The 13,226-nt window shown below is 43.4% G+C and overlaps 1 protein-coding gene across 1 annotated transcript in view; it reads left to right on the top strand.

The window, feature by feature from the left end:
* The window catches only part of SLC9A9 (solute carrier family 9 member A9), a 3,894,960-nt gene that overhangs the window by 2,048,953 nt on the left and 1,832,781 nt on the right, over nucleotides 1–13,226 (top strand). The gene's annotated exons all lie outside the window — the stretch shown is intronic.

Consider the following 13,226-nt stretch of genomic DNA (forward strand, 5'->3'; position numbering starts at 1 on the left):
TACGAATCGTAAAGAAACCTTCACTTAATCCTTCGGTTCTATTCAATTTCTCTCCGATTTCTCTCCTTCATTTTATCTGCAAGATCCTTGAGAGAATTGTCTATGCTTGTGTTTCCTCTTCTCTGAATTCACATACTCTTCGTTTTCCTCTTCAGTTAGGCTTCTGTCATTTTCATTCGATGGAAACAGCCTTACTCTCTGTCACTGATTCTCTCTTGTTTGCCCGTTATAATAAACTGTAGTCCTTGCTTCTTTCATTCTAGGCTTTATTCTTTAGCTCTCATTGACTCTGTCCATAATTGATTTCTCTCATATGTCTCTGGTCGCTCCTATTCTCTAGCATGGGCTTGCAACTCTTCTGCTTCTTACCACTTTGTTATGGAGCCTCCTATGTCTCTGTATTTGGGCCTTTTCTTTTCACTCGCTGTACTATTAGTCTGCTATAATTTCCTCATTTCATTTCTCTTATCATTTATATGCAGTTGCTACTCTTTTTCTCATTTTCTTCGCTCTCTGAGTCCCTGCATGTGAATCTTTCTGCCTATCTGCTGTCAAATCCAGGATGACTGCCGATTTCTTACACCTAAATGGTTCCAAAACATATTTTGGTTTTTCCTTATTCTCATATTCCATAAGAGGGTGAATCTGAGGTTTGCCAATTCCGTTCGGCTGCTTTGCCCTTTCGTTTCAGGGCTGCAAGTTCGGAGGCATACCAGGTGTTACGCTTCAGGTGGGTTTTAGGCGGATCCTCATGACTGGGGAAAGGATGTCAAGAGTATTGGTAATGGCTGAGTGAATGTTGCTGAGAACAGAGTCTGTTGTAGAGTCTGAGGTAGGGAGGGAAGGGGGATGAAGGTAGAAGCAAAGGCAGCGGCTGACACTCGTTTCATCGGGGGGATGTTCGAAAACAAGAATGGCAGGGATTTTGAGAGTGCAGGAAGAGGGCCAAAAGGACCGAGGTGAGAGGAGAGCAGAAAATGGTCTGGCCAAGAGAGAAGAGTGACCAGAGGGGGAGCGAGAGAGAGGTCCGTGTGGATGATGGCGTCCAGGGTGTGTACGGCTGAGTGGGTTGTACCGGAGGGGAGAATGGAAAGGGAAAGAGAGGTGCAGAGGTCAATGAAAGAGTGGAAGCTGAGGAAGGGGCATCCAATTGGATGTTGAAGTCACCCAAGAGGAGAAGGTTGGAGGTGGTTGAAAGTAAGGAGGATCAGCCTGGAGGCCAGTAGATGGTAGCAAGGGTCAGAGTGGAGGAGGGAGAGATGACCAACTTGCTGACCAGGCTCTCCAAGGAAGAATAGAGTTGGGTGGATATGATGGAAGAATGAACCCACATAGGATATATTAAGGTGACCCCACCGCCAGCACGGTGAGGCTTGGAAATGATCTTGAAAACATCAGGGAGGAGGGAGACAAAAGCAGTGACTGGCCTGGCATTGAAACAAGTCTCGGTGAGAGCGAGAATGTATACGTCAGTGTCTTCAAGAAGGAGGCAGATGTCAGCAGAGTGTTTGTTGGCTGAACGGGCTTCAAGAGTCACCAGGTGGATGAGGTCTCTTCCTTTGAAGGTTTTCTGAGGAGGAGTGCAAGGCCGTGGTACTCCGGTCAGAGGGGAAGGGACAGTGAGTGGTGAGGGGAGAGGCAGCAGAAGGAAGGAAGGAAGGAGGGAAGTTAGTTAATGAGGGAACGCAGGATCCGGTCAAAGAGAAGGAGGTTGGGTTGAGGACCATGAACCAGGATAGACCAGAGTGGTAGACATTAACAATGCAACATGAGGAAAAGAAGACAGCCAAGAAAACTTCCCACTTGGTGCCACCGCTAATGGGAAAGAGAAGGAGGTTGGGTTGAGGACCATGAATCAGGATAGACCAGTGTGGTAGACATTAACAATGCAACGTGAGGATAAGAAGACAGCCAAGAAAACTTCCCACTTGGTGCTGCCACTAATGGAAAAGGAAGTGAAAGGGGAGAGTGTAGAGATGAGATGAGGAGGCCAAAGATCTGGAGAGGGGACAGAGAAAAGGATATCCGTGAAGACCACTCTGGAGGTTGTGGTGACATAGGGTTTGCACGCAAGATGTAATTTTTGTGCCTTTTCATTCCAGACATAGGGAGAGAGGGGGGAATAGGAGATAGAGTAACAATTAGAGAAGATAGGACAGATGTTGAGGGCCATTAGGGTGTAGAGGAGAAGCTGCATACATCGGCAGGAGATCCCACACACCCCTAACTACTCTGTATTGGAGACATGAGACTGTGCCTTGCCTGACACCAGCTATTGTGCTAATACCGCAGTGTTAGGAAGGAGATACCCATTGAGACAACCCTATCGAATGTACCCCTGAAGTGATGACCACCTACAGGCGGAACTCCCTGAAGGAATATGAGAAAGAGCTAAGCACATGAATTGATGACGTCATAAGAAAGTTTGCACAACGTCCTGAGATACTGAATGAAGACGATGTATGGATCCTAGAGGACAATTGACAAAGTAAAAGATTGAGTAAACTGATCAACGTGGAAAAGAAGATTACACGTTAACAAAGTGCTGCAGAAAACAGAAGTTCAATATATGTACAGACGCTGAAACGCAAGGTAGATCAAGTCATCATACAGGCTAGCTATGAGTAGTAAATAGAATTCAGGTGAAGCCGCCATCATACAGAAACTGGACATTGGTATCATGTATTAAATAAGCCAGAAACTATGAAGGGAAATGGAAAGCTGTATTGCAGCAGAATAGCAGTCTCATGGAGCTGTGTGGCGAGGCTGCCTGGCCTGAAGTTGAGATCGTAGAAATCAAGGTCAATTATATACTCAGAAGAAGGAGTTTGCAGAGGATGAATCTTCTCATATTAAGGTGCAAGAAAGAACACAAAGGATGCCAAGTTTTAATTCATTTAGAGCATTTAAAAATTGCAAAACGGACCAGATCGTGGCCTCCTGTCACATGAGCCAAGTATAGAAATAGAGCTTGAACTTGGAGTTCCAGACACGATAGCGAGTGCCCTCCCTCTTGTGCATTCCCAAAGATGAGAATACTTTACAAGGCAAAGTACAAAGACAATTTCATGGCAGAAGGCATGGGTGATGAGAGATGCTGTGCTAATTGGGTGGTGAGGTAGCTTCATATCCTATCTCCCTGCACCTGGGTCTGGGCTTACGTGCTGCTAAATGAACCGAATGTTTCAGACATGGCGCAAGCATGCTAGCCAATGGTATTAGTCCGTATAACAAAGAACCTTATAACTTGCAAGACCTATGAGAAACAGTGTATCTAATGTTTCTAAAATTACATGTTTTAAGAGGTAGTCATAAATTGTCCACCTGATAAGGGACAGCCAATAACAAACCTAACTCCTATACAATTGTATATCTAGGTGTTTCCCTTAACTAATCCCAACCCTTGTAAGATTTTTCACTATTGCCAAGTAGAATGTTGTCCCTCTGACGCATAATTGAGTATAAGAATTGTATTTTTTGTGGAGATCATTGTGAGACTGAGAAAACGTACGTTGATGTTCATTGTAACGTCCCTGTTTTAGATGATTGTTAATAAAACAATAACTTGCCATCCTCTTGAGTTTGTCTGGTTATTTGGACTCAGAATTATTCTGGTGTAATCCCATACAATATATGTGCACGTTCCAAAGGGTCATAGGGTGGCAGAGGGAAGTTGAAAGGAGAAGGGTGACTGCACTGCACAGTTCTGGCCTAATCTCACAGGTGGCCTAGTAGTAACAAAGGGAGAACAAAAAGCAATGCAAATTTGCGCGCAGGATGGAAGAGGAACAAATGCAGTAAAATTCGGGTGCAGGATGTAAAATAGACACAGCTAAATTTGTTTTTCAATGAAAAGGCACAAATGCAGTGAAATTAGGGTGCAGGATGTAAAATACACACAGCTAAATTCGGTTTTCAATGAAAAGGCACAAATGTATTGAAATTAGGGTGCAAGATGTAAAATACACACAGCTAAATTTGGTTTTCAGTGAAAAGGCACACATGCATTGAAATTAGGGTGCAGGATGTAAAATACACACAGCTAAATTCGGTTTTGTGCAATGGAAACACGCAGAGAGAGAAAGAGTAGAGAAGGTGATGAGGAGAAGGAAAGTGAGATAGGCAAAGATATAGATCAGTGTGCTTGTGGGGGAGGCAAATGAATAGTTCAGCCATCACTCACTTGAGGCTCAACAGTTCGTAGGGGTGCTAAGGCCCAAGTTCATGGGAGAGCAGGATGTACAAGCAGGCTGCAGCATAGTTTGTGTTGGGGGCCCTTCCAGCCCTCCTAAACCCAGGCAGGCACAGACAGGGCCCTAGGTGTGGGCCTTTGGCTGGGGGGGGAGGGCAGCTTCTGCTTCCTGGGTTACTATTGGCTGTTAAAGGCAATCATCAGCAAATCAGGCAGCATCAGGCAACCTCAAGAGCTACAGAGGGCTGCAGTGCTCCATGGCTACTGTCTTTGGGCATAGTGGATGTAATTAGGTATATATCTCGGCCCCTGAAAATGCGCCAAGAACATAGCGAATACATACATTTTCTTTTTTTCAAATCAAAGCGCTGGAATATTTCAGATAGTGCGCTAATTACGGTGGAGAAAAAAGTACACCCCACGAGCTTCGTTCCTCGAGTAGGGAAGCATGCTGTAATATCAGAGTGTGTAGGATACAGCTCACTGTGGCTTCCTTGTGCTGAGGGGGCTTCTCAGCAGCCTGTTGAAGTAGCACCTCCTTCTTCCTGTCATTGGACATTGGGACATGTCCTAACAATTCTGTATACCCATGCAATCTTACTTACTCTGCTATGTTTTGTTTTTTACATTTGTTCTTCCCTTCCTTCCCCCTTTATGATTTTTTGATCTTTGCTCAAATGAATTTCCTTTTAATTTGATTGTGATATACTGTTCCTTGAAACGATCACGTTTGCTTTTAACTTACAATGTACTGTGCATTTACTAATGTTAAGCCTTGAAATAGACCTTATGGTCGCAAACACCTGTTGGATTAGTCATTGCACTCCATGATTTTGGGAGCATTAGAAAACTGTAATGACACTTGAATATTAAATTCTAAAAAATAACTTTGGGCTCAGCGAGGTATGGTTGGTGTCCACACTAACCTTACACTTTTTTAATAAAGTATTAATGCATTCAAGCCCACCAACACTATAGGTCTTTGTAGATTGCTCATATAATGAATATGTGTTAATACTGATCATCTCTGTTATATGTCATTAAAGGCGTCCCACCCAAATGAGTTGGTGCAGTTCTGTGAATTGCATTGCACTCTCTAAATATTTGTCATTCTCCAGTGAGGCATTTTCGCAGGGTGTATTCTTTTTGCTTTAATGACCTTGTTAACCCTTTATCTTTATTGCATTGATTTAATTTTACAAGTGTGGGGATTCAAAATATATAGGAATTCCTGTTGAATGCCAATGTGTCTGATGACATGCTAATAAATAATCCCATGAAGGCCAAGAGGAAAATGTTGATATGGGATTGGTGTATTACTTGTGATAAATGTGTAAATAGCAAACATGGAATTGATCAGAAGGTTGAGATTAAAAAAAGCTAAGAACAGCAGAATCATATTTATTAAAATTCTCTGGGGCAAAATGTAGGGATATGTTTTTGAGATACAGATTGAAAATATGGCATACTAGAGAGATTCTGGCCAAATGGAAGTTTATACCCAGAAAGATTATTTTTTGTAGATTTTGTAAAGACACGGAAGTGAAGGAACCATTACACCATTTAATTGCCATCTTTCCTTCTCGAATTGAAAAAAGAACTGTGCTCTTCAAACCACACTTTGAAGGTTATACATTACTAACAAGCGAATCATTGTGGTGGTATATATACAATACCAGGTTCACAAAAATAAGAATTGCAGTAGTCCATTTTTTATTGGCCTTGAAATTAACAGATGGCAACATTTGTGTTGGGGTGGAATGATGTTTATTGAGTGTGGTTGCAAGGAGAACTTGACTTATTCATTTATAATTATTGTTGGTTATGGGCTGTTTGTGGAAAAAAAAGTGATGAACAACTTAGTATCCATGTGCTATTTTTGTTTAATTGTATGTATATAGATAGAAAGATTGTGTTAGTTAGTGATAATGAGTATGTATTTTAAATTGTTAAATTGTTAAACATGAATTGAAATGTTTTTTATTTTTATTACTTTTTATAAATATATTATTGAAAAGTTGATTTATCAACTGTAACAATAAATAAATAAAAAATATTTTTTTTATTTTTTTATTTATTTGTGTTTATCAAGTTTACTTGATTTAACAAAATGTTTCTTTCTTTCTGTATTTAATCTGTTCTACGTTCTCCTTTGTCTTTTTCTTTTTTTGCAGTTGTAAATTGCGCGTTATTCTGATTTGTTGGTGCTGTCCAAGTTCGCCTTGCTGCATTGAAATAAAGCGGCTTGTAAGATCTTTCCCCATATATAATTACCTTTAACACAAAAAGGTTTTTAATCCTTGCAGAGTCCTTACGAAGTATGTATATTGATGTTCATAGCAAAACTTTGCAGTCCCGGCTATGAAGCAAGGTGCTGAGAGGGCTGGTGTAAGCATTTATGCGGACCCTCATAGCTGCAATCCTGGTGCCTCCTCCTTAGCAATAGGGTCAGATGTGCAGTCTGTGAGGGCAATCTGGTGTTCCCTCGTACCCTCCACTGGCGGCACACAGGGCAATTGCGTAGTTTGTTCTGGACATAGAACCCACCCTGTGCGCATTTTCATTGTTTGATCACTGGTCTTATTATTCACAATGTGAATTGTTTAGACATTTAGAATGTGAACACATTTAGAAAATCTTCATGCTATGAAGTCTAAATCCGATTTTTTTTTTTTTTACTTCTATTTGTAATTACCATAATGTAATCTTCTAGATTCCAAAGAAAGGGACTTTTATGCAATAACAGGTGAAAAATTAGCATTGCAGCAATAGAGAAAAATATAGAAACAATGTAGTTTGGCGGGATTAAAAGTACCACAACAGTTCATCAAGATGCAAAAGAAATAATAATCTAAATGGCCTGCATAGGGAAGCATAGAAATATAAAGGTGTGGAGAAAGTTGCCTTTAGTCGCCATGCTTTGTTCCAGGTGTTGAGCAGCAAAGTGCTATGGTTCATGATTCGAGAAGCATTTTGTGAGAATGGATATAAATTGCAATGTCCTACCGTGGTGTAGTGCTACTGAGTGGGGCATTGCATGTGAATGTGTCTGATTCCACACAGTGCCCTTAGCATTAAGCCGCAAGCATAACCTTGATCCTTTCAGTCTCTCTGCACTCAGGGATGATGGCAACCTTTTCATGTGTACTCTCCCGGCTTTGATGGCAGTGAGGCGGGAAGCACTCAGACCTCTTAACCCGGCCTTAAGAGGCTCTGTGAAGAGTGAATCGTAGCGAGCAAGGGTCTTAACTCTGAGCAAGCACCCACAGGAAAGGGCCGTGCTTGGAAATGTATGAATTCATGTGTGATGGGCCACAAAGACCTTCACACTGTGGTAAAACAGTGCGAATAAAGGTCTTTTAAATAAAGTTTGAAAACTGAATAACTCGGAGGCGTACAGGTCGGAGTGACTGAATGCAAACATAAACCAATATTTAAAAGCAGAAAATGTACAGTGAGTGACTAACATGCCCAATACAAGGACTATGTTAGTAAGCTAGTGTAGCTTGAGTTGTGTGTGATTCACGAAACAAGTTAAGTGAAACTCTGCACAAGTAAAAACGAAATATTACAATCTACTATTGCAATTCATTCTGCAGTCCCAATTCATATGCTGCTCTGTTCTTCTCCCTGTCTCTGCATGTTTGAATGCTAGTCCCTCATCTCTCCTCTCCTGAGTCCAACCTCACCCATATTCTCAGCTTCTCCCCACATCTTCCAACCCTGTCTCCCTTATGTCCTCACTCCTTCTACTACTGGCCTCCACCTTTCGATGTGATAACACCCTCCTCCACACTACTACTTTACTCCACCTTGTACCCAATCACCCTCCATTTACTCTCACCGTTAAACTCTACTCTCTACTAACACTCTTACTCATCCGCCTTGCATGCACAATGACCCCACAATGCCACTTGCTCTCACTAACCAATTCTGCACCTTTTCATTTATTCTCCTCCACACTCCACCGTCCATTCTTCCTGCAGGTCTCTCGGTCTGCCACCGCCTACTGAGTTCATTTGAACAAACAACAACTTCATGTTTCCTGGTACCCTCTGATCCTCACCTTCCTTCTCCCATTGGATCACTGCCCCTGATCAATCTGGTCCTATCTTTCCTGACTGGGAGCTGTTTCAAACACTGGAAGTTCCAAATCATGGGCTACAACCTGCCCCTTTTCTCCATGTGGCCCACTGTGAGACAGCAATGGCAGCCTGCATTGCAAATTGCCCAAGTTCGTGTCTTCCCCCAAGGTAAGTATAGTCTTCTTAAGTGGTTGCTGCTCTGGTATAAGACGCTGGTGGTCTAGGGCGGCTGCAGCGGTCTTGCTGCTGTGTGCAGCACCGGGAAAAAGACACTTGAGATCTCTGGGTCTTCTCTTGTTGGCTCTCTTTTTCTTTGCCCCGTCTTTGCAACTCAGTTTGCTGCATGCTGATCATGTGGGGGCGTTGATAGGTTGTAATACTATGGCAGGTCTCTCCAGACTGTTAGTGCCTCACTCGTGGTTCTAGGAGAAAAACCTGGCCAATACTTTCTTTCAGAGGAGTGGGGTGATACAAGCTGGTACTGCACATGTTCAAACAGGTATTTGGGGAGAGAACAGGAATTGTGACCCTCTCTACTGCCACCTTCGTCCTCTGGGTAGGACTGGAAGTTGCTTCCATCCTGGTAGGCTTCCCGCCCCAGCCTGGGAGCAGTTCCTATTCCCTTGTGACACACTCTGGTTACACCAGCGTCTTGGATTTTCCTCTTACCAGCCTCCTGGGTCTTTCATTGCCCATCCTCATTTCCCATTCTACTAGATCTTGCTTTTTTAAATGTATTTCCTTGTTTAAAGTGCAGAACTCTCGAGAGCAGCGGAGTGCTGTACAGAGTGTGGGTAGCCGGCTTTTCGGCTGGCATCTTTTACAGTAGCGCTGTACTGTGAGGTCTGTGCATCGGTATGTGCATCCATTGGAATTAGTCCTTGGTCAGTTGTTTTTGAAAGAGCCATGTTTTTGAGAGATTTGTGAAATTGGAGAATTGTTGGAGCATTTCGAGCCGACACTGGGATCGAGTTCCAGAGGATGGGTCCATGAAAAGAGAAGGATTGTTTGCGGGTCCTCCCTTTGCGGACGAGTTGTGATTCAAGTCTGTTGGTCGATTTGCTGCACGAGGAGCGTGTGCCACCAGATATGTGGAGCTTAGCCACCAGGTACGCTGGTGTGCTGCTTTTGACTGCTTTGTAGATGATACATGCAGTCTTGAACTGTATCCTGGCTTGGAGTGTAAGCCAATGTAGTTTGCGTACAATGGGGGTAATTCGGTCATATTTCCGTGGTCATGTAATAAGACATGGTGCAGCATGGTGGACTGCTTTTAGGGGAGCCAGGTCAGCAGCTGGGAGCCCTGCCAGGAGTGCATTTCCCCCATCAATGTGCAAGACCAAAAGGGCCTGCACTACAGTCTGGTAGTCCTGTGGTGGGATAAAGGGTTTCATTTTCATAGGGTAGAGATTCTGAGCCAGGCTATTTGTGCCTTCTTGGCTATGTTTTTCTGGAAGGACATATTGCTCTCATTGGTGAAGCCTAAGGATTTTGTTTACTGAGAGTTGTGGTTCAAATCATTCTAGGTGCATATCCTGGAGCCATTTTTTAAAGTCATTTTTTTGCAGGCAGCCCGATGAGGACAAATTCAGTCTGGATGGGTTTAGTTTGAGGTAGTCAGTCGACATCCAGAACTGGATTATGGCTAGGTAATCGCAGAGACAAATGTTGTACTGTGCACTATTTACCCTCATGTAAAACTCAGTATTGTCTGCATATTGGTGGATGGCTATATTGGGATTTTTGAGGAGAGTTCCCAGATGCTGCATGTAAAGGTTGCTATATCAAGTCTTCTGGGTCCTCTTCCCCCAGTCCCTTGTGTCCCTCTGCCAGCCTTCTATCTTCTCCTTACCAGAGCATCCAGAGTTCCCATTTCCAAGCCTTCTGAGTCTGCCCTTTGGTCTCCTTCTGCACTCTTCACCAGCTATCTCAAAATGAGCTTCTTCTCCTGTCTTTCAAATCCTTTTGCCACAGGACATTTTTTTTTATATGTTCTTGATTCTGCCTTCTAGCCTCTGTTTGGCATGAAGGAACCAAGGTGTGTCTCCTTATGCAGTAGGCCTAGGCATTGGCTGGTAGCTTTCCACTGTGGATGTCTCACAGTTCTGGTGTGGAACTTGGGGTTGGCTAATCCCTCCCAACGGGAGGCTATCTTGATGCTTGTCACACCATGCCCCCTTCTTGGGTGCGGACGCCTTAAGCAAATCCGTCTTAGGTGTAACTACCATTGCAAGGCAAAGGGCTGTGGGTATGGCAAGGGGAATGTGCACCAGATCACACAGTGAGTAATATGTATTAATAAAACCTGCACTATGGAACCAAAAAACATGCATGCTAACCGTAGGATGTGCAAGTGGAATGTGATACAAATATATATGGAAAGGGATGTGGGGTAACCACTTAGAAGCTCCTTATCACAAAGAAAGTCTGCAAGCTCCTCACCCACAACACTGTTAAAGGTACTGACAGTGCTAAGCCCACATGCAGGACAAGCAATGACAGGATCTGTGAGCTAACACCCTTGATGGTAGCATCTAAGGTAACTTAAAGAAAATATGAGGACAAGAAATGCCACCCGGAATGTCAGTTGAGCCCACAAACCCTGCTAACAGGTTTACTGGACCTTATACAGGGACTTAAAGACTTGGCTGTTCAACTAACTTGACCCGACCTTCCTTTTTGTAAAGACTTGGATGCTCAACTAACTTCCTACTACCATTTTGTTCTTTTTCTCCCCTTGCCTCAATGTAGCAAGCACCTAGATATCTGAGGGTTTTGTGCTCTGTTGTCAGTCTAGAAATCGAATTCGAGACCGCAAACGTATTTTGGTGGCCGTGGGCCAACCGTCTCATGCACGATACGACGGAATATAGGTTTTCGAGTGTTCTAATGAACAGCCATTTTGATGTAACACGAATTGCCATTTTGTTTTCTAACCATTGCTTTCTGTTCCTATTGTTTCGCAGTATATTTTTCGCTTACACTGCTCGACTGAGGAACAATGCTGTCTGTATATGAAAAGGACAAGGCCACAGGGCCGAGAGGATGACAAGAGTTTCACTGAAACACAAACGTAGGCAGCGCCAGGAAGAATGCTTGGCTCCCTCCTTAATGTAGCCTTGAAGCAGAGCTGCAGGGCATTTAATCATTTCACAGCTGCCAGCCAGTCTCGTTATATGGTAGAATATGTTAGAATAATAACGCTAAAGGCTTGAATTATGCTTTTCTAACGGCCCCCCTTTGCTGAGCCCACTAAGAGCATGTCGGCTCCCAGGACGCGAATAGCACCTGATAGATCGCAAGGTCCGGAATGTAACCCCCACTGCATGTAGCTCACTTCCAAGAACAGAAGTGCCATGTTCTATTCAATTACCGAAAGATGCCTACGCACTCACAAATTGCAAATTGTTACTAGAATAGATGTTTGAAGGTGTCATAGTGGCTGGAGATGTCCATCGTCACGCCAAGTTCAAAGGAACCCAATGAAGAGGGGTGTTAACCATGACATAGCTGATTGTTTGATATGCATTTTGTATATATGTAACTGATGTACGTAATTCGCTCTCTTGTGTCCCACGAGGTCTAGAGATACACGTCGCGGGGCGTTGAGACCGAGTTGTCCAACTGAGACTTTTGCTTTGCAATAAAACCCTAACTTTGGGAATACAACCTCGTGTCTGGCATCTCTATCGTGTGTGGTGACTCGCCTTGTTTCCATAGACGTCAGGGTCCACTAGGGGCCCCTTTCACTGTAAGAAATGAAAAAATAAATAAAGACTCCTAACAGAGGTACAGTGCTTATTTGATAGCAAGGAAAACATAGGCATGCACACAGGAGGTGGACACAACAGCACACCACACCTAACAATCAATAGGGAACCAAGAGAGAAGCACAAATGAAAACCAGGAACAGGCTCTGAGAGGAGGAGAAGGAACAGGAGCAGGGAAAATAAAATGATAAGCCAACAACTCCCCCCTCCTCTTCTGGGAAAGGATAAGTGTACTAAAATAGGAATTCTTTCAATGAGGAGTATCTAAAGGTTCATGGTTACACTGCAGAACAGGACATGGTCAAATAAATGGAGAAAACCAACAAACTGAGCTTGCACAGAAAACAGAAAGCACTGGAAAGTGCTGACAGCCAAACAGAGGCCGACAATAGGGAATCCAGGAAGCAGGACATTCTAATAAGCACACTAAATTCGAGATCCAGGAACAAGAAATAAGTAACTAGGAACTAGAAACTAAGCACATTAACCAAAATCAAGGGATCTGCCACAAACAGGGACACTGAAACCATGACCAGTGCTGGACTCAACAAACTGAGGGTTTTAAAGTTGGCTTCAATCACATGCCTCAGTGTGAAACTTGCTAGCCAACTGTCAGCCACATGTGCTCCTAATCCTCCACCCAACCTTGTCCTGCAAGTGTGGAAATGAAGCAATGGGCAAGGAATATTGACAAGCATAGTCTTTTGGAGATAAAAAGCATACTGAATGCCAAAAACCCAAAATGCATCTGAAATGGAATTGAAATGGTAAATAGGGAGTTGGAGCTCCCAAATCAGCACAGAACTGTGTTGTAGGGTTCAGAAGAAAAGCCCAATAAGGAACGACCCCCAAATCATGCCCTCAAGTGTTGGCAAAGAGAGAGCGAACTGAGTGAATTGTGATAATATGAGTCTGAAGAGCTTTTCAGGTGACTAGTTGACTGCTCAAGTTCTCTCTCCTAGTTCAAGTCCCACTCTTCCCCCCTCTGTTTTTATAAATGACTTCTGGAACCATAAATGAGAACTGAGAGTGCAGTATGGGCTCGCTCCACTGTTTCCCAAAAGGTAGAAGAACTTCTAAGGGCCATGTGTGATATGTCCCTACCTCCCAAGTGTAGCATGACAGGGGGTGAGTGGCCACAGGATCTTCACACTGAAGCCCCTGGGCCAGCATCACCTG

This window comes from Ambystoma mexicanum, chromosome 10, assembly GCF_040938575.1.
Source record: "Ambystoma mexicanum isolate Mex_15411 chromosome 10, UKY_AmexF1_1, whole genome shotgun sequence".
Taxonomy (NCBI): domain Eukaryota; kingdom Metazoa; phylum Chordata; class Amphibia; order Caudata; family Ambystomatidae; genus Ambystoma; species Ambystoma mexicanum.